This window comes from Rhinopithecus bieti, unplaced genomic scaffold (assembly GCF_001698545.2).
Source record: "Rhinopithecus bieti isolate Rb0 unplaced genomic scaffold, ASM169854v2 scaffold_73, whole genome shotgun sequence".
NCBI classification, from domain to species: domain Eukaryota; kingdom Metazoa; phylum Chordata; class Mammalia; order Primates; family Cercopithecidae; genus Rhinopithecus; species Rhinopithecus bieti.
This window is the reverse complement of record NW_016803103.1, coordinates 929,247-950,919: the sequence shown is the minus strand read 5'-3', so window position 1 is coordinate 950,919 and position 21,673 is coordinate 929,247. Positions and strand designations below refer to the sequence as shown.

At 35.4% G+C, this 21,673-nt stretch overlaps 1 protein-coding gene and 1 pseudogene across 1 annotated transcript in view; one reads left to right on the top strand and one right to left on the bottom strand.

Annotated features, from left to right (window-relative positions):
- Positions 1–21,673, bottom strand: part of LOC108542214 (vacuolar protein sorting-associated protein 13B-like) — a 441,791-nt gene that overhangs the window by 188,511 nt on the left and 231,607 nt on the right. The gene's annotated exons all lie outside the window — the stretch shown is intronic.
- LOC108542892 (insulin-like growth factor 2 mRNA-binding protein 2 pseudogene) lies at positions 13,291–14,464 on the top strand (annotated as a pseudogene).

Sequence of the window (21,673 nt, the reverse complement as noted above, 5' to 3'; positions counted from 1 at the left end):
AAAGATTTGAGGTTTGGTCCTTTCTTTAAAATATATTTTCAGGAAAAAACGTAAGGCATCAGTGAAGCTTTCTTATGTCTATCCTTTTCTGAGCTAACTTTACATGTATATTTCCTATGTAATGAACTTTTTCAAAGTGTTACTACTACTGCTTTAAAAAAAAAAGTCAACTATTATTGGACACCTACTACATGCTCCACACCCTGATCACAGAACAGCTTTATGTCCATTATCTTATTATTAATACTCATATCAATATTAATCAGAATTACTATTCCCTTTCTCTGGTAGAAAAATTAAACTACACTAAAGCTCCAGGAAACCAGTCTAACAACATACAACTGTGTGTTACAGGGCTAGAATTTTGTATGTCTCCTGATCAAGAGTTAATTCAAGTATACCATACTACCTTTCATTTGGAAAATTGATGTACTTGGTTTCTTCATGCACTTTTTAATCATACAAGTAATTGTATATTTTGTCAGAAACATCTTGTCCCTCTAGTCCATCTTTCTGTCTCATTATATAAAACTTATTCCAAATCAAACTTTCTTCATGAATTAAGATGCCTGACTTAGTCAAAATTTAGACTTTAAGGCTAAGGAACAATGCTAAAAGCTCAGGCCTTTCCCGCATTTGCTGAAATTTAATTATAGTAAAAGTTCAAGTAAAATCATGCTAGAAAAAATAGCAAATATACATCCCTTTATGACAAAAAAAGGCATCATGCCTATCATTGAAGAAAAAGGAATGATGCCTATTAAACACTATGTAAATTTTTAAAGGCATTACAAACTATTTACAAGTTTGACACTATCAATAAAAATAATAATTAGGAAAGCATACAAAATGTCAGTAAAATATAGTCAAATAAGGAACTATGATAAGGCAATTCTATAAGTAAAAAATCAGAACTCAATTATAACTTACATTAATATCAGAAGAATCAATATATCTAGATATACTTATGTGAAAGACAAATTCAGTGTGTTTCAAATGCAAAACTGAATACAAGATTATATACGGCAACATATTTTTACAGTACCATTAAAATTTTCTAATAAGAAAATTAACATGATTTTGAAAAGCACTTGAACTACTTTGCTCCATTTGCAAATATTTATAAACTTATACATATAAAATGATACAAAACAATAAAGAGGTTATAAATAAAACAAAAACAAATATAACCATTCTGATAACAGTTATTGTTGAGCAATGTCTAAAAATTCTTAATTTGTACATATATTTCAAATATAGTAAAAGTCAATCCTTTTGAAAATGATTCAACTGAAACATATCTATTAATTTTAGAAACCAATTATATATGGGCAGGGCATGTTGGCTCACGCCTGTAATCCCAGCACTTTGGGAGGTCGAGGTGGGTGGATCACCTGAGGTCAGGAGTTTGAGACCAGCCTGGCCAACATGGTGAAACCCCGCCTCTACTAAAAAAAAAGTACAAAAATTAGCTGGCCATGGTGGCAGATGCCTGTAATCTCAACTACTCGGGAGGCTGAGGCAGGAGAATTGCTGGAACCCAGGCAGCAGAGGTTGCAGTGAGCCAAGATGGCGCCATTGCACTCCAGCCCGGGCTGACAACAGCGAGACTCCATCTCCAAAAAAAAACAAAGAAAGAAAAAGAAAAAAAAAAAACCAATTATATATGGAAAAAATCACTGCTTCATAAGCAATAATAGTTCTTAGAGAAAATGAATATATCCAACACTAATTTTTTAAAAAAGCTTCCACTCTAATCTACATTTACACTTAAGTAACATATAAAGTATCTCATTTGCAAATATTAATTTGAAGATCAATTTTCTAATAATCAAATCATTATTCTTGTTTGGGATGGACACAGTCAATAAAATATATTTCTTCATTTAGTTAGAGAAGACATATTAAAAGAAACAAAAACAATTGCTTCTTTCAAAGGTTCTTTTGAATAACTGACTTTTCCACTATTTTTATATTGGTTTTAAAATTTCCATAGACTTGGGAAATATTATCCCTGGTATTTATAAACACTAGTATTTCTTTCAGAACAAATTTAAATACATTCTAAAAATGGCAAAAAATGCACCATCCTTTCAACTTGTTAAAATCAAATGTACTTGAAAAACAGAATAGCCAAAGCCTTCAAGTCAAGTAATTATATAAATTTGTCTTTCACATTTCAGTATTCATAAATTGGGATTTCATAAAGACCTGACTCTAGCCACAAAAGAGAATATATATCATTCATGATTATAACACATCAAAACTTTACTTATCAAATGATATAGTAATAACATTATTATACACAGGATAATAGTTAAGAAATACCATCTCTATCACTATCCTTCTTCCTCTCTTTCCTAATGATATTATGAGTTCATATTTTTAATAGCAGCTTTTATTTTAAAAGAGCTAAGTCATGAGAATATTCTTACATACCACTTCATAACTTTGACACAAAGTACGTATAAAAAGATTAGACTTTATTTGGTATAAAATCAGTTGGCAGTTTTACATCTGTGCATGCAACATAAATACACCAGCTGGCATCTCAAGCACACACACATATGGACTTCAAAACAGAAACTTCCTTATTTGCAGCACTGCCAGGGTAATTTTGTATCCTCTGCATACTACAGCTATTTGTCAGGCCCCTGCAGGTGTGCACTGCACATAAACACACAGCTGTAGTCCAGCAAGCCAAGTGTTCCATCAAACACATAAAGGGAGACCTCAGCAGTTGGATTAGTCATCCCTACAACAGGTCCAGAGAGAACAATATGGGTTAGTATTTTTGGAAAAAGCATGGATGGGAAATTTATGATTATGCTAGTTTTACCAAATAACTGGTAGATTGTGTCATTTTAAAAGCAATGCCTACTTATTAAGTTTTTGTTAGAATAGCTGGAGAAAGTGAATTTTTTTAGTTTTAAATATAAATAATAATGTGTTTTATGTACAAATTAGTTTATTAAGTGTAAAATGTAAAAGAGTTTTCAAATAGTTTTAATTTTGGAAGTTGTTGCAACTGCATGCTTTGGCTATAATATTCACAAATCATAATGAGTACATATATTTAAAATATTTACCAGTTCTATGTTACACTTCACTATACTTATAATCTCTTTTATTCATATGTACTTTAGATGAACTTGCCATTTCAAGCTAATTGAGCTCAAAATTATGTATTAGACAACATTTAAATACCTAACATTGCACGCTGTATCAGACTGTAAGGAAATACTATTAAAATATTTAGTTCTCAAGTACATTATTAAATGGCTAGGTAATATATAAAAATGTAAGACATGATCATGATCACTGTAGAAATCATCTAAGAGCTGCCAACCAAATTAAATGAGGTCTTATTAATATTCTTTAAAATACCTGGTAAGTATTTCAAGCAGTTGCTAATTATGGCTGCCTTAACCACATTTCCCCAAAAAATGCCCAGAGTCCACCTGGCAGTTGACAAAACATAAAGATAACTTAAAAAATGAGCTTGAATGCACTATGCCTAATATACTAATCTTCAGTGAACTTTGAGGTCAAAGCATTAGCAATCAAAAAACAGCAGTCTCTGGCATTAGGGATTTCACATTTCCTCTTATCTGGAATGCATAAAGGGACTTAGAAGTTACATTAATCTGATACAAATCCCACCCCTTTACATGAAGCCTAACTTTATTAAGTATTATTTTAACTGAGCCACCAAAATACCATCTAAAGTAGCAAATAAAGTAAATGAGGAGGAAAGAGTGAAAGCTTTATACTTATTTAATTTCTTTAAAGTAAATTATTACATATCTTATTATATTGTTCTGTTTATAAACAGAAAATGCTTGGATTCAACCTGAACCCCCTCATTACTGCTGGGTCCCTAAAGTATGATTCATGGCTCCTTAAAGCTTTCTAGTAGCCTTGGATGCTTCAGATTGGTTCTGGCTGAACTGATTCTTAACCTCAGAACCTCTCTTTATCTGCAATTCTGTGTCAATTATTTAAATCATATCCCTTGGCTCAAAATACTGTCATCTAGAAAAGAGTGAAATGCTGACGATGAGTAGAATATCTTGGTCCTTTCCATAATAAAATATATTTAAGACAAATTTTAATTAAAAATACCTGTTCTGGTTATTTGTTGCTATGGAAATGCTCCAAAACTAAGGTTTAAAAACAAGAATCTATTATTTCTCTCTTACAGTTCTGTGGAATTTTCTAGACTTATCTGAGTGGTTCTTGGTTTGGTCTCACTCATGTAGCTGCAATCAGATGGTGGCTTGGGCTGGAATCATGTGAAATTTCAATCAAGCTGGAGATCCAAGATGGTTTTGTCACTCATATGTCTGATAACTTAGCTGGAATAACTGCAACAGCTGAGAGTCAGAGAAGCATTTCTCTCTCTCCTTCCTTACAATTAGCCTCTCTGTGTGACTAGCTTAGGCATCCTCACAACATAGCAGTTTCAGGGATACTGGCCTTCACATATGGTGGCGGGCTTCTCCCAGAGCACATATGCCAGGTGACTCGCACGGAAAATGCAAGGCTCCTTATAACCTGTCCTCAGAAGTCAAACAGTATCACTTTCACCACAAGCAAGTCAAAAGCAAGTCACAGGGCCAGCCCAGATTTAAGCGGAAAGGCCAATAGAAGAGCATAAATACTAGGAGGTCTGACTCATAGCCATCTTTTGAGGCTGACTACCTCAGTATAGTAAACAATATCATTTTTTTAAAACCCCAATATTTTCTATTGTTTGCTAACAATCTGTTAATGATTCAATATTTTAATTTTATAATTATTTTGTTGTTTACTAATGCTATTAGTTTCCAAGGATTTGATTATAAACTATGACAAAAGTACAGCAAAGTATATCATTTTTTTCAGATTCGTTTCCCTCACTCATCAGAAACTAAATCTATCTTTAAACAATCAAATATTGAAGGTTTGGCTAAATTGCCAAAAAGGATCAATCTTTATTTTGGGAGTTTAAAATATTAACTCCCAAATATTGAAAAATTTGTCACTTACTTAAATGAATACTATCTCGTTGCTTTAAAGTACTATATTTAGTAAATAACTGCCAGGACTTTCAAAAGATCTCTCCAAGGAAATGCATTGGGAGTGGGGGTTATGGGGGGAACAGGGTAAATTATCATAGACAGAAATAGCCAGCTACTACACACACACACACACACACACACACACACCCTAAAACCATAATGGGCAAAATAATCTTGTTTATGGGAGGTTAAGAGCAACTCTTGTAACGTTAAGAGCTAAATTAAAGCCTACATTTCCCCATACAATTAGAAAAAAAAATTGGAGAGACAGTTGAAATAAGGAACAGAGCAGAAAGAAAAAAGTAATTTTAAAAGCTTTTATTTATTTGGTAGGTGGTATAGCTCCTCCTCCCCTCATCTGAAAGACACAAAACATAAAAGGTAAAACTCATAATTACATGAGTTTTTAAAAGTATATAAAAGGTAGGTCTCACATGCTCCATTTTCCCAAGACGTAATAACTCATAGTTGTTTTATATGAATTCTTCTCAATTTTTCAAACCAAAACTACCACTCTACCTATTCACCTACCTATATATCCATCTATCAGTAACATATATACATGCACACACATACATGAATACAAACATCCTTCTCTAAAAAAGAAAGGTAAAGTGGTGCTAAAAGAATACTTGTTTTTCACTTAGAGCCTATTAATCTATCCTACTTAGTGGAATAGTTTACTAATTTTACTGATAACATTAGTTTAGAATTAGAATAGTTTACTAATTTTACATAGCATAATACCGCACAGTATAGAAATATGTTACATTCATATAACATCGATAAACCACATAAACATTTTGTTGAAAGAAACCAGATACAAAAGAGTATATATTGTATAGTTCCACTTACATGAACTTCCAGAATCGGAAAACTGAGCCTATGATGACAGAAATCAGAATAAGAACTGCCTATGGGGATGATGATCAGGATGGACTGCAAGCAGGCAAAAAGAAACTTTCTGATATTGAGTTTGGAAAACTTTGACATTTTTGGTTCTAAGACAGAATCAAGTTAAGTAACAACATACCATTTAATATTTTGCTTCTTTTCTTCAACTGCAAATAACTATCTTAAAATGTAAGTCATTATTACCTGAATTTGGAAATATTGGAGGAAACTGAGGTTCTGACGTCAAGTAACTTAACCAAAATCCCATGTCTAATCAGGTAGATGCCATACCGAATACTCAAGCTTGCACAGTCCTATTTCAGGGCTATTTTTTCTTCCTTTATCAATATTCCACTTTTTAGGTTATATTACAAATTTCATTGGAAGTTCTCAGCTGTTCTCTTTAAGTGAAAGAAGTAGGAACAACAAAGACAAATCTATAGTTAAAACTTAAGGGCCTTAAAAAAAAAACTACTTGGGTCTTAAAAAAAATACTTAGGCCTGGCACTGTGGCTCACACCTGAAATCCCGGCACTTTGGGAGTCTGAGGTGTGAGGATCACTAGAGCCCAGGAGTTCGGACTGGCCTAAACAACATAGTGAGATCCCATCTCCACAAAGAAACATTTTTTTAATTAGCTGGGTGAGGTGGCATGCATCTGTAGTCCCAGCTACTTAAGAGGCGAGGAGGTAGCAGCACTTGAGTCCTGGAGACTGAAGCTGCAGTGAGCTGTGACCACACCACTACACTCCAGCCTGGGTGACAGAGCAAGAACCTGTCTCCAAAAAAAAAAAAAAAAAAATTAAAATTCAGAATTTGAAATTACTATGTGAAATCTTCCTTGTGGTAAAAATAAACCTTACAGGATTACAACACAATTGATGTAATGAATTGTAAAGAAGCAAATAATTACAAACAATTGAAAAAATAACTTCCAATTTGTTAGCACATTGATTGTGTTTTGATGGTAGATTTATAGATGCTTTTTATTTCATTCTATGTGTTTTCCATATTCTATAGTCTATTTTATGATAACAAGTATATAAAATGTTATTTATTTTATAAAGGAAATTCATTAAACTGAAATACACATTATTTTTGATCCACAATCCTGCATCTTTAATAAAACAGAAAGAAAATGAATGCATAGAGATCTATAAGCAAAGTTATCTGTTGCACCATTATGAGTAGTAACGAAAAAGAGGAAACATCTTAAATGTTCATAAACAGGAGAATTACTGAAGAAATAATGATACTCTCTTATACTATGGCATAGTACACAGTTATTAAGAAGAATAAGTTATAATTATACAGTTATGCTGGAACAACAACGACAACATGGTGTTTTAAAAAAGCAAGTTCCAAAATATGCAAATAATCACATTAAAATACATACTCAACACAAACCTACACATGTGTTTATGTTTGTATCAGCATAAAGAAAGTGAGGTGGGAAAAAAAGGGATGGAAAGTATATTAGCTTTTTAAAGATATTTCTGTGCATATTAATGCACTGTTTCACATATTAAAGTGAATATGTATTACTTTAACAAAATTGCAAAAGGTAAAAAACAAAGTAAATGTCTAAGCTTTGTATTTTTTATAAGCAGCATATAATCAAGAAATAACGAATATTAAAAAGAAAGTTATCCCCTACAAAGTCAGTTAGGGATATATACTATATTTCAACATTTTAAAATTGTCTATTCTTTAAAAACCAGTTTACTAGAAAGATAAAGATATACCTAACTATTACAAATGAGGCATTAGTGGAATACCAGAAATAACAAAGTGAAATGATAGTAATATTGTTGATGTTTCTTTTTGCACAGACTGTAATAAACAAAACCACATGTAACACAGTTTGCTTAGCAAAGTAGGGTACCCAGATGATAAGAATAAAGTCATTTGACTGATTTTGTGAATTCTAGGTGAAATGTCATGCATTTTATCAATAAGTAACATTTAATTCAATGTACTTAAGATTACTCTAAATTTATGACAGAATTGGATATAACCTGTTGAGAACCTCAGATTTACATAGAATGTGTCAGCCACACCACTCAATGGCCAGGAGAATAAGGGTCAGTCGTTAGTATCTGAATTACATATTACTGACATACACATTATTTTCCAATTTGTTATCACATTGGAATGTGATAACATTGGGATGCTCATTAAAGGTCAAATGTAAGGGCCTCACCAACAAAAACAGGACTGGCCTAAGAACCTGTATTTTAGCATGAACCAAAGTGATTCTTACTCAGGTGAAAGTCTGAGATATTGTCTCATGTAATTCAGGTAAGCCAAATAAATACCTTCCTCTCTCAGTAGATTTTGGAGAGGGGAAAAGATGTTTTCCTTTCCCTTGTAAGATTCTAAATATAAGTTTTACCATATAACATATAAATAAATAAGAAATTTATTTTTAGATATATCACTAGAATGATAATCTAGTCTTATCATTCACTAGATAATAATTATAGGGAAGCAAAATGCCACCAGTTGGCATATTACACGTTTTGCATATAATGCTACTTATTTTCCAAGACCCAGTTATTCTGTTAGCGCTTAAAAACAACTGTTTTAGCTTTTTTATCATGAATTGAAATAAGATAAACTAGTCAATAACTGTCAGTATTAACATGAAGCATCTGTACATTTCAGACTTTTTTAGAATTTGCATATAAAGTTAATTTCTCATAAGTTTTTTTCAAAATAAATTTTATTATAGTCTAACATCCTTTAACTTATTTTTTATTATACAAAGCAATGCCAAAATACACTGGAGGAAAAGTTCTTACCAAAATTTATTCTATTTTTATCAGCAACTCGGTCCAGATTAACTCATCCTACACAGCTGAGCTCAAGCATCATCCTTCCACCTAAGCTTGCCCCATGTCCATTAGTTTTCCTCTAAACTCCCCCCAGGCTGGACTAAGAAGTAATATTTAAACACTTAATAAATGTTTCCTAAATCCAAAAATAGTAAATACTAGAACCAGAATCTTCTCATTCAAAACATATTTATTTTGTGCTTATTAACTAAAGATACTGTCTTTTCACACACACACACACACACACACTCCCACAAACTCTTACACTAACTTAGAGAAATGTACAATTAATATATGTACTATGACAGTGGAAGTATAGGGCACTTTGAAATTATAAAGGTACCCCTATCCTGGTCTATAGAATTAATATTCAAGGATAAAGAAAAGTAAACCAGAAAATAGGGTGAGGGTAGAGTAAATTGAAGTACTCCAGGCAATGGAAGAGCATGACCTACAAACCTAAGGAAGGAACTAGGACTGCCTAGAGGCCTATTACAGAAGCTTACTGGTAGTACTGCCTATAGGAAGTAGGGATGAGAGCAGCAAGACCTGAAATTGGAGAAATGAAGGCCATCAAGAGTTTCAGAAGGAGTTTGCCATTCTTAATTAAAAAAAAAAAAACTGCATAATGCAGGTCAGGTAACAAAATACTTTTTTTTTGTATGAATTTTTTAAAATTTATTTTACTTTATTTCAATAATTTTGGGGGAACAGGTGGTTCCCCCAAAACTTACATGGATAAGTTCTTTAGTGGTGATTTCTCTAATTTTGGGGAACTCATCACCCAAGCAGCATACACCACTATACCCAATGTGTAGTCTTTTATCCCTCACCACCACCCTCTCAACTAATTCTATATCACTGTGGTATAGCCTATTATCCAAAAACATTCGTGACTTTTTCTGTTTCAGTCATTAATTTTATTAAATATTTATTTATTCATTTCTTATTTTTCACCGACAGTGTATTTACATGGCCTGTTTTCCTTTTCACTGAAACATTTTCCTTGCCTCCACTTTACATTAGCCTGGTTGCTTACCCCAACATTTTGACAAAAACCCTCAACTATTACCCTTGCATTGTCAATGTATTGAAAGATAACAGTGATAATCTGTTAAAGAGATATAATCCTCTATTTTATAGTAATTTTGCATTTTATTCAAGTAATCCAAAAGTACCTGTAAAAGCAAACACAAAATACTTGGGGGGAAATACCATCAGGCATCTCATTTACTTCAAAAGTTAAGGTGTTGTATTATTCCATTTTCACACTGCTGATAAAGACTGAGCAATTTACAAAAGAAAGAGGTTTAATTGGACTTACAGTTCCATGTGCCTTGGGAAGCCTCACAATCATGGGGGAAGGCAAGGAGGAGCAAGTAACATCTTACGTGGATGGTGGCAGGTAAAAAATGAGAGCTTGTGAAGGGGAATGCCTCTTTTTAAAACCATCAGATCTTGTAAGACTTATTCACTATCATGAGAACACCACAGGAAAGACTTTCCACCAGGTCTCTCCCACGACAAGTGGGAATTCAAGATGAGATCTGGGTGGGGACACTGCTAAACCATATCAGATGTGGTTACAGAACTGGAATTTTTGAAACTACTTTACATCTAAGATAACTTCCATAGCATTATCAAATGTAAGAAATCTCAGATCACTGTACATATCACATGAGCAATGCTTCTTTTTTCTCCATTCTCCACTTGCCTTTTTAAAAACATCCAGGTGATTTTATAGGGTGAATGTAATAGGACATGAAGATCACTGCTGTCTGTAGTTGGAAACATATCATTCAAATTTATCTGTTCTCTGCTTCAGGAAACATCATTTAAAAGCTACTTGGTAAAACCATTACAGTTTCAAACTTTAAAGTCATTAAGAACAGAGTTCAGAGATTACATCAAATTAAAATCAGCAAGTCAGGCATGGTGGTTCACGCCTATAATCCTAGCACTTTGGGAGGCCAAGGCAGGTGGATCACTTGAGGCCAGGAGTTCAAGACCAACCTGGCCAATATGGCCAAACCCTGTCTCTACTAAAAATACAAAAATTAGTCAGGTGTGGCGACACACACCTGTAATCCCAGCTACTCAGGAGACTGAGGCAGAGGCAGGAGAACTGCTTGAACCTAGGAATCTGAGGTTGCAGTGAGCCGAGATCATGCCACTGCACTCCAGCCTGGGCAGCAGAGCAAGATTCTGTCTTTAAAAAAAAAAAAAAAAAGACATCAACAAATGGACTAGATGTTACACCTATCATTAAAGCAAAATCCTTGAGAACTGTTTTCCAGACCTTATATAATGCCTCTACAACACAACTGACCAATGACAGTAGATGAAAAACAGTAGTGCTTTGAAGCATCAGCCAGTAAATGCTACCATGGTTTGCCATGAGTGAGATGCACAACATATTAAACCACAGTTAATTAAATCAAACCAGTTCTTGCATTGTTACAATACATCCTATACTACTTATTTGGATACTATGCAGCTGTTTTTAAACTTTAAGATCTCCACACCCATCTCCAGTAGATACTATTCTATTTTCATTGATTGACAATGAAATAAATAAGTGGTTACCATTGTTTTCTACTGTAGAGGGGAAAAAAGCAAATTTTTTTTATGTCTCTATTATCTCTAATTCACAGTAAGTGGTTCTAACAACTATCTCATGAAAGAACTGAAGGAAAATGAAATAACACTGAAAAAAAAAATTTTTTTTTGAGACGGATTCTCCTCGCTCTGTTGCCCAGGCTGGAGTGCAGTGGTGCATCTCAGCTCACTGCAAGCTCCGCCTCTCGGGTTCACGCCATTCTCCTGCCTCAGCCTCCCGAGTAGCTGGGACTACAGGCGTCTGCCACCACACCCGGCTAATTTTTTTTGTATTTTTAGTAGGGATGGGGTTTCACCATGTTAGCCAGGATGGTCTCGATCTCCTGACCTCATGATCTGCCCGCCTCGGCCTCCCAAAGTACTGGGATTACAGGAGGAAATTTTTTATATGGTAGTACTTATTTGTGTAATAAATTATGTTGAAAAGTACTCCAGTGGATTTAATGTAATGCATCACTTAGTTAAGAAGAAAATAATTGGCAATTCCTCTATGTTGAAACATAAAACTTGTTTAAATTTTATATATAATATGCAGCCTACTAAATTATTAGTTAAAATAGAAACTAGCCTCTAAAAAAATTAAGGCTGAAAACACAGGATTTTGCTATTAAAAATACTTTCCTCTAAACTTACCCAACATTCTGTATAATTTGGGTAAATTAATAAATATGATAGGCACACAGAAGGAATAGATTTTACTACATTCCATATTGTTAAAATACAGCACACTACTAAGCTGTAGCAAAAGCCAAATATCATCATTACAGAATGACTTTTTGGAATACAAAGATAAATGTAGAATCTAATTTAAAATAAATTTTCAAGATAAGTTTCTATTAAGCATATTGAGTTGATTTTTAATATGACAACATGGTACTCAATTTCTCACCTGCTGTCAGCTGCTACATTATTACTATAGTCTCTACACATCTGTAGTGACAAAGAAGGTGTTCAATTTCAGCTGAAATAGATGCGGGAGCAAGACTTTTTTGGTAGCATTGAAGATGCTGATACTTCTAGCAACTTACTACATTTTCTTTCCTCTATATCAACAATTCATTAATTAAAAATCTACACAGAAATGTTTGCAAAGCACTCTTGTAAAAGTCTATTATTTTAAGATTACTGAGAAAGTAAGGTGTGTTCTAGATGATCTAATTTTTCTCTAACACTTTCTTCTTTTCATACCTTCATATTTTTTCATTATTATATTTGAGTCAAGGATTATTTTCTTGGATACTATTAATCATTTTATTCTCCTTCCTGGAACATTCTATTTCTCCCTTTAATTCAATCTTATAAATGTGAATAAATCCCAAATAGGGCATTATTTTGGGAGACTTGTTGCAATTAAATAGAAAATGTATATAGTTTAAATGTTTTATTTGTGCTTGTACATTAAACAATTTTATAAATTATACAAATAATCAGGATATAATGCAACCTCTACTAATGTCTTATTTTTATTTAAATGTTTATGAACATTTTGACTTAGAAAAATTACAAAGACTTTCATAAAGTTAATAATGTACTAGGAACTCACGCACGCGCACTACCCAACTCTAGCCAGCACAAGGCTCTGCTCCCAGCCTGACCGAACCCAGCCTCGCAGGAGTCCCTTCCCGACCAGCTTGTGGAGTGGGCGCGGGGCGGCGGCAAGGCCAAGGTAAAGTGGAATTGCATGGGAAAATCATGGTTGATTACTCAGTCTCTAAAAAGGTAAGGAACAGGAAAATTCAGATTTGAAACATACCTCCTCACCTTCAGTGGGAGGTGTTGGATGCACTTTTGGCTCAATACGGGACAGTGGAGAATGTGGAACAAGTCAACTCAGACACAGAAACTGCTGTTGTCAACGTCACATATGCAACAAGAGAAGAAGCAAAATAGCCATGAAGAAGCTAAGTGGGCATCAGTTTGAGAACTACTCCTTCAAGATTTCCTATATCCCAGATGAAGAGGTGAGCTCCCCCTCACCTGCTCAACGAGCCCAGGGTGGGGACCGGACCACTCTTACCGGGAGCAAGGCCATGCCCTGGGGGCTCTTCTCAGGCCAGACTGATTTCCCGCTGCAGATCCCACCCAGTTTTTTGGTGCCATGATCGGAAAGGAGGGCTTGACCATAATGAACATCACTAAGTAGACCCAGTCCCGGTTAGACATCTATAGAAAAGAGAACTCTGGAGCTGAAGAGAAGCCTGTCACCATGCATGCCACCCCAGAGGGGACTTCTGAAGCATGTCACAGCCACACAATTCTTGAAATCATGCAGAAAGAGGCAGATGAGACCAAACCAGCCGAAGAGATTCCTCTGAAAATCATGGCCCACAATGGCTTGGTTGGAAAACTGATTGGAAAAGAAGGCAGAAATGTGAAGAAAATTGAACATGAAACAGGGACCAAGATAACAATCTCCTCCTTGCAGGATTTGAGCATATACAACCCAGAAAGAACCATTACTGTGAAGGGCACAGTGGAGGCCTGTGCCAGTGCTGAGATAGAGATTATGAAGAAACTGCGTGAGGCCTTTGAAAATGATATGCTGGCTGTTAATACCCACTCCGGATACTTCTCCAGCCTGTACCCTCATCACCAGTTTGGCCCGTTCCCGCATCATCACTCTCCAAAGCAGGAAATTGTGAATCTCTTCATCCTAACCCAGGTTGTGGGTACCATCATCGGAAAGAAAGGGGCACACATCAAACAGCTGGCAAGATTCACCGGAGCCTCCATCAAGGCCCAGGGACGGATCTTCAGGAAACTGAAAGAAGAAAACTTCTTTAACCCCAAAGAAGTGAAGCTGGAAGCCCATATCAGAGTGCCCTCTTCCACAGCTGGCCAGGTGACTGGCAAAGGTGGCAAGACCATGAATGAACCACAGAACTTAACCAGTGCAGAAGTCATTTGTGCTTCATGAAAATGAGGAAGTGACTGTCAGAATTATCGGGCACTTCTTTGCTAGCCAGACTGCACAACGCAAGATCAGGGACACAGGTGAAACAGCAGGAGTAGAAATACCCTCAGGGAGTCGCCTCACAGTGCAGCAAGTGAGGCCTCCCACAGGCACCAGCAAAACAATAGATGAATGGAGGCCTTCCAACACCTGACAAAATGAGACCAAACACAGCCAGCCAGATACGGAGCAAAGCAAAGACCATCTGAGGAATGGGAAGTCTGAGAAGGCGGCCAGGGACTCTGTAGATGCCCTGAGAATCCCAGGGGCCAAGAAGGGGTAGGGAAGGTCACCCAGGTTTGCCAGAACCTCCAGGCCCTGCCTCCTGCCTCCCAGGGCTCCTGCAGGCTTCAGCAATCCACTTCACCATCCACTCAGATCTCTCCTTAACTCCCACAACGCTGTCCCTTTTGGTTGTAGTAACATAGGTGAACTTCAAAGCCAAACAAAATGCACACCTTTTTTTGTGGCAAATCTCTGTACATGGGTGTACATATTAGTAGGGGACATTAAGATATGTGGCCTGTGGGTTACACAGGGTGCCTGCAGCGGTAATATATTTGAGAAATAATATATTAAATAACTAATTCCAATTTTTAATCAACTATTAATTTTTTTTTCTTTTTAAAGAGAAAGCAGACTTTTCTAGACTTTAAAGTCTTTCTTTGGGAGGTTCACGGTGTACAGAAGAGCTTCGAGGCCACCCACACAAAATTCACCCAGGGGGAAATCTCATCAGAAGGACACTCACAGCAGTTCTGGATCATCTGTGTATGTCAACCGGAGGGATACCGTCTCCTTGAAGAGAAAACTGTGTCACTCCTTATGCCTGTCTAGCTTATACATCCATTTCTCTTTGCTTCACAGGTTTTAAACTGGTTTTTTGCATACTGCTATATAATTCTCTATCTCTCTCTCTGTTTATCTCTCTCCAACCTCCCCTCCCCTACTTCTCCATCTCCATTCTTTTGAATTCCCTCATCCCTCCATCTCAATCCCCTATCTACGCACCCCCCATCCCCCCGCAGGAAAGCGGTGCTCTGAGTATCCCATCACACAAAAGCAACAAAAGCGAAACACACAAATCAGCCTCAACTTACACTTGGTTACTCAAAAGAACAAGAGTCAATGGTACTTGTCCTAGCATTTTGGAAGAGGAAAACAGGAACCCATCAAACCAACCAATTAATCAAACAAAGAAAAAAATTCCACAATGAAAGAATGTATTTTGTCTTTTTGCATTTTGGTGTATAAGCCATCAGTATGGAGCAAAATAAGTTTCTTTCTTTTAAACAAAAAAATGTGGAGGAAAGTAGGCAATTCCTATACAAGGTCTGTTGCCCCAGGGCGTTAAATCTTAGCAGATTCCTCCTTTTAAATGACGCGCGCCGAAAAAGCACCCGCAGAAAAGGCTACCTCAGGTGTTTTTACTCTTCAGCCCCTTTGCTCCTTCGCTGTCTTCCCCTAAAGATTTTGTAAAACTGACCTAGTTGGATGCATTTTTTTAGTTTTTTTAATAAAGAATGAGTCTGGAAAAAAAAATGAAGGTGACAGTCAACTGTGCAACAACTGTTCTGAAATTGTCTTCTCTGGTAGCCAAGAACCTATATGGCCTTCTTTTAGACAAACCTTGAAAACATTTATTTAAAAAAAAAAGAAAAGAAAAGAAAAGATGACAAAGAAAAATAAGAGAGAGAATATTGGAGATGCCCTAAATTTTAATAGGGCATGTGCCATTAGGGCTTTCTGTACTAAACGATGAACATGTACTGGTTTATGTGAACAAGCCATTATACCACCAGACTGCAATGCCAGTTTCCTCTACTGTAAATAGTGTTCTGTGACAAAGAAAACAAAAAAAAAAAGAAATATATCCAGCTAACAAGACTCCGTCTCAAAAAAAAAAAAGAAAAAGAAAAAAAAATGTACTAGGTTAGTATTTGTGTTAACTGTCAATCTCCTGACCTAATCATTGAACTTGTGAAATCATGATTTCTATACGTGAAACTAACAGCTTCTACAATTATTGACAATTATAGTATTTTACTCTGGTGATAAACATTTATACTTTAACTTATTGACAGAACTTTAACACATAAAGCCTATGAGCATATGTTCATTGTCTGTTACATTTAGAATGCTTACCTGTAATTTTAAAATAAACACTGAAACATTAACAAAAAGTCCAAATGACATGTCTCATTTCTCAAAGTAATGTTAGGCTACTAGATATAATGGTAAGCATTTTCACACACAAATTCAGGAATGCCAGAAATGACACTGAAGTGACAATTCTGCTCTTCAACTTCCCAAAGGCCAAGGCCAAAGCTGAAACCAGAGTAGATTTCAGCTGAATGCCCAACTTGAATCTGCATTTCTAGTATCCCTAATAAAGTAATAATCCCATTAAAAGTAACAGTAAAACTGTAACAATTTCCATTTATAGAACAATCATGGTATACCAGACATTCTATATTATTTCACTTACTTCTCACTATACTCCTATAAGGCACATACTACCAGTGTTCACCATTCTACAGAGGAGGAAACTGATTTTTAAAGACATAAAGATACTTCCCTAAATCATATGGTTAACAAATGGTGTGGCCAAGGTTCAAACTTGGGCATTGAGAAGACATTTCTCAGAACTGCAACCTAGTTTTCATACACAATTACAAGTCTTAAATAAGAATCAACATGAGTAAAATAACTTTCAATTAGGCAAGTCAGTATTTTGGAGAGGAGCGAGATCTAAAATTTCCTATGGGAGGAGGACTTCTGACCTCAAGGAAAATAAAAGCAGTTCTAGAAGGCAGCACTGTGCAGGTCCCTGCTATATGCAGGAAACCTGGGAGCTTTCAACTATGTCCTGTACTACAACAGAGAGTCGTGTGGATCGAGTGAGGGACTAAACTTTAACGACTCAAGATATTCACATGAAGACTTTAAAATGCCTAAATAAAATTCCTACACAAGCATTTATTTACTTTTTTCAGAGCTAAGAATAGGCAAAAAATGCAAACATGAATCATAAGTTCTATTTACTCAACTAAAAATTAATATGGTTCTTACAATTCAGTAATAGTTACTTAGAAGCAAAATAACTGGTTAATGAGTTACTACAGAAACACAGAAAATGGGAAAAATAAACTCTAATAATGTAATTAATGTGTGTTTTCTGCAGATGTTACACAATTACTCGTGATATGAAAGAATTCTCCAAGTGACAACATTGTATGTCTTAAGTGAGAAGTCAATATATATTTGCATTATGCCTATTGAATGTGGAAACAGGTAAGCAGGAGTAAACTTTCTAAATCATAAGTCAAATTGTATCACTCCTTTGGTTAAAACCCTCCAACGACCTCCCAATGCTATTTGAACAAAATCCAAAATTCTTACTGTGGCTTGCAAGGCTTTATATGACACCTACCAAACTCTCTGACCTCGTTTCCCTGCACTCTCTTCTTTTTATCTCAGAATTCTCTAGCCAAAGTGGCCTTCTATCTCTCCTTTAAGCCAAGGTTTTACCCATAACAGGTCCTTTATATCAGATTTTCGGTTTGCTTAGAAAATTCTTCTTCCATACCTTTGCTCTACATGAGAACAGGGACATGTCTGTTTTGTTCATATCACCCATGCCCAGTCCTAACCCTAGCACATAGTGTCAAACTGTTAACGCTGACTGAATCAATCAATCAATCAATAAATCAATCCATGAATAATTAGTATCATACCGAAGTCCACCCCCACCTTCAACTACGAACACATTGCCTGGCTACAAGGAACATGATTAGCTGACAGTCTTCAGCTGTTAGCTTTTATAAAGTTGACTTCAGCTTTTCAGCCAAGAGCATTCTACTCATGGAGAAGCCCAGAGCCAATGCCTGAATAATGGTGGTAGAAGGTCCTAGTCATTTCCACTAATGCAGGAATATTACAACAACCTTTGCTCCAGAGGTCCCTAATGGGTTGCCCAGAGACTTTGCAAAATCAGCTTCACAATGTGACAACTCTTTCCATCCAATCTTGTTCCCAACCTTTTTTTTTCACAGGTGTTGCTCACTAGCATGCAGTTTGCAGTCCTAATTCCATCTCAGGGTCAGCTTTCTGGAGAACCTAACCAGCCCTGTTTCCATTTCAAAAATCACTCCTTATACCTACAAATAAAATGTCATTTTTAACAGTGCACAGACGATTCATTTTATATGAAATATGTGATGAGTGAACTTACGACCACCTTCATCCTCCACTTACACACACACACACACACACACACACACACACACCCTAACCACAAAATGTCAACTCTTCCCTCAAGCCTTCAAATATAATCATCTGCTCTTTTCTTATGGCTTCCTTTTGAACATCCAGCAGTACTTACCACACACTATTATAATTATGTGCTTATATGTCTGTTTCCCTAGTAAAGATGGAGCTCCTGCAATCTGTACCTTCTTCACATTAAAAACCCCAGTGCCTTATAATGTACCTGGTACAAGTAGGATGTTCCATCAATTTCGTGATGAAGAAAGGAAACAAAGTAAAAGTGAGGTTTTTAAAAAAGAAAAAAAATAAAAACACTTTAAAACTATATAGATTACATATATTTTATCTGTGAGACTGGATAACTATGGCCAGCAAATTCAAGCCCCAAATATCCACATTCTAAAACTAAAATAACTTTATTTTTCCTAGTGAATAAAATTATTTTCGTTTTTGAGATACATTCATTAATGTTAAAATTGAAAGTTTCTAGGCTACCTGAAGGTCTATTCATTTTAAATTTTTTAGGACACTTCCTCACAAGTACATATTAGTTACCAAGGAAAAATGAAACACTGGTTTTTACAACTCATTAAATTTATTTTCAACTTCATATAACCTGTCAGTTCCCTGCACTCTCCAGGGACAAAAACCAAGCCAAACATTCCTAGCACATAAGCACAAAATAAAAGTAATCCATGAAAAACACATACAAAAAAATAAAGTGTCTATAAGAAAAGCATTTCACAAATTACAAAATTTTAATTTTGAGAATTGCTAAGCCATTCTATTTTCTGAGAACAGTTAAGCCATTTTATTCTTTTAATTCAGTATGTTAAAATGGGCATTACTCCTCCACCTAGTAATCACAGAATAGGTGAATAATTTAGAAATTCAAATATTTGAAAGGAAGGCTAAGCCTCCCATAGGAAATAAAAGTGGAAATGAGTCCAAGAGAGAAAATGGCTTGGTTCCACACCCTTAAAATTGCCTACAGCAATGCATCAAAAAATAAAAATAAGCCCCCTGAGTCTGGGTCAGCAGCATAGTGTTACAACTTAAGCATTGGGTCATCAATGGCAATGGTAGGCTGATTAATGGTTGAGGTAATATATTTACTTACTGTAGTGTGGAACTGTATAACAGTACCACCAACAGTACAAAGAGTTCTTGTGTGGATATCATATACAAAGAAATACTATAACCATCTACTACTTATATTTTAATATGGATATATGAAACAAACCAGAACAGTTTAAGAAGTACACACAAACTAACTATACTATAAATCCTAATCATTCAACTTGTTAAAAAAATAAAACTGAACTTCATTCAACAGTCTACGAATTATATTTTCCAAAAAAAAGCACCTCATTTTTGCTACTCATTATTAAAATCTGATCCTAATTTTAAAACCTTCCTAAAATCTAAAAGATAAAAGCAAAATGTTAATATGGGAAGAGGCAGTTTTTCAAGTAATTAAGCCATTCCCTAAAATATAGAAAACAAAATCTTTTACACGTATGGCATTGATAGGTTAAATATAACATTGATTTTTCTTCATATTTAGCAGGCAGCTCCAATGAATACAATAAACATGTATGAATTATATTATGTATGTTACTTTTCAGAGTTCTTGAGAAACTGATTTTGAAAATAACCAAGGAACGACACAGGGAGTGGAAGAATTTAACTACATGTGTTCCCAGTGCCTGGTATAGAGATAAACATAAAACAGTGTCTATATATGTTTATTGAATACAAAATTAATATTAGTTCAAGATCAGGTTTTTCTTAATGATAAAATATTTCTTTTTCTCAGTCATATGTGGGAGCTAAAAAAGTTGGTATCATGAAGGTGGACAGTAGAATGATGGATACCAGAGGCTGGGAAAAGTGTGTGGATGAGTTGCAGGAGATGAAGAGGGTCAATGAGTACAAACATACAGTTAGACAGAAGGTGTAAGTTCTAATACTGATGGCAGAGTAGGGAGGCTAATAGCAACGGTGTATATTTTGAAGTAACTCAAAGAAAGAAACTGAAATGTTCTCAACATATAGAAATGATAAATACTCAAAGTCATGGATAGTCCAAATATTCTAACCTGATCATTACCCATTTTATGCATGCAACAAAATATTACATATACCACATAAACATAAAATTGATATTATGTATAAATTTTTAAAAATTTATTTACACAGAGAAAATGTTATCAGTACCAAGAGTCTTGCTTTCTGAAGATTATTATACCTATAACATGTAATTTAGGCAAGATTGATATTAAGAATCATTACCTGAAAGGCAACACCCAAGAGTCGTAAGAAGTGTCCCTAATTTTGACCCAATATTTGTGCTCTCAGAAATTTTTGCAGGAAAGTAACTTAAAAATATCAACATGCATGAAGATACAAAATGTTGTATCTAAGAACAATAATAAATCACCTACATTTCAAGTGTTAATGAATTTCTTTAAAAAAAGATGTCAGTGGAATAATATTAAATAATTCAATTTAAAAGTATGTAAGGCATATACTATATAACTGGCACAACATGTTAGATAGCATACTCTGGGAACTTAAAAGAAGTACACCTAAAGCAGTCTGAAGGATCTGAAGCTTCAGCTATGTCTTAATGGAAAATAGGTTAAGCAGACAAGAAGAAATGGTTATGACAGTAGGCAAGAGGTTGCAGGAAGATGCAGTAGCATGTGCAACAGCAAGGAGGTATGAGAGACTATATGTTTTGGCTTGAAGTGTACTATAAGTAGTTCAGAGCATCCTGGCTAACACAGTGAAACCCTGTCTCTACTAAAAATACAAAAACTTAGCTGGACGTGGTGGCAGGAGCCCGTAGTCCCAGCTACTCGGGAGGCTGAGGCAGGAGAATGGCGTGAACCCAGGAGGCAGAGCTTGCAGTGAGCTGAGATGGCGCCACTGCACTCCAGCCTGGTGACAGAGTGAGACTCCGTCAAAGACAGAGGACAGGGGAGGGGAGGGGAGGGGAGAGGAGAGGAGAAGAGAAGAGAGAAGAGAGAAGA